This window comes from Myotis davidii, unplaced genomic scaffold, assembly GCF_000327345.1.
Source record: "Myotis davidii unplaced genomic scaffold, ASM32734v1 scaffold982, whole genome shotgun sequence".
Classification (NCBI taxonomy): domain Eukaryota; kingdom Metazoa; phylum Chordata; class Mammalia; order Chiroptera; family Vespertilionidae; genus Myotis; species Myotis davidii.
In genome coordinates, this window is record NW_006293848.1 from 521,455 (window position 1) to 522,109 (window position 655).

The window sequence follows — 655 nt, forward strand, 5'->3', positions numbered from 1 at the left end:
GGGTGCTTTCCAGCTGAACCAGTTCCTTGTAAGGAACTTTCCTGGAAGCCATCTCCAGGAATTCCTAGACTTCACTGGCCAGACCAGTGCCACATAACCACCCTCAAGCAAAGAAGGCGGGGCATGTAGTTTTCTTTCTTTCTTTTTTTAAAATTGATTTCAGAGAGGAAGGGAGAGGGAGAGATAGAAACTTGAAAGAGAATCACTGTTTGGCTGCCACCTGCACACCTCCTTTGGGGATCGAACCTGCAACCCTGGCATGTGTCCTTGACCAGAATTGAACCCAGAACCCTTCAGTCTGCAGGCTGATGCTCTACACATTGAGCCAAACCAGCTAGGGCCAAAGAGTCTTCTTGATCAAATAATGATTATTAAGAAAATATAGCAGGTGATTGCTTGAAAACGTGAATCAAACCATATCACATTCTTTTACTCTCAAGGTTTCCCATCACATTTAAAATAAAGTCCCAGCCGAAGCCGGTTTGGCTCAGTGGATAGAGCGTCGGCCTGCGGACTGAAAGGTCCCAGGTTCGATTCCGGTCAAGGGCATGTACCTGGGTTGCGGGTACATCCCCAGTGGGGGATGTGCAGGAGGCGGCTGATCGATGTTTCTCTCTCATCGATGTTTCTGACTCTCTATCTCTCTCCCTTCCTC

At 47.9% G+C, this 655-nt stretch overlaps 1 protein-coding gene across 1 annotated transcript in view; it reads right to left on the reverse strand.

Annotated features, from left to right (window-relative positions):
- Window positions 1–655, reverse strand: part of NUP107 (nucleoporin 107kDa) — a 44,662-nt gene that overhangs the window by 23,448 nt on the left and 20,559 nt on the right.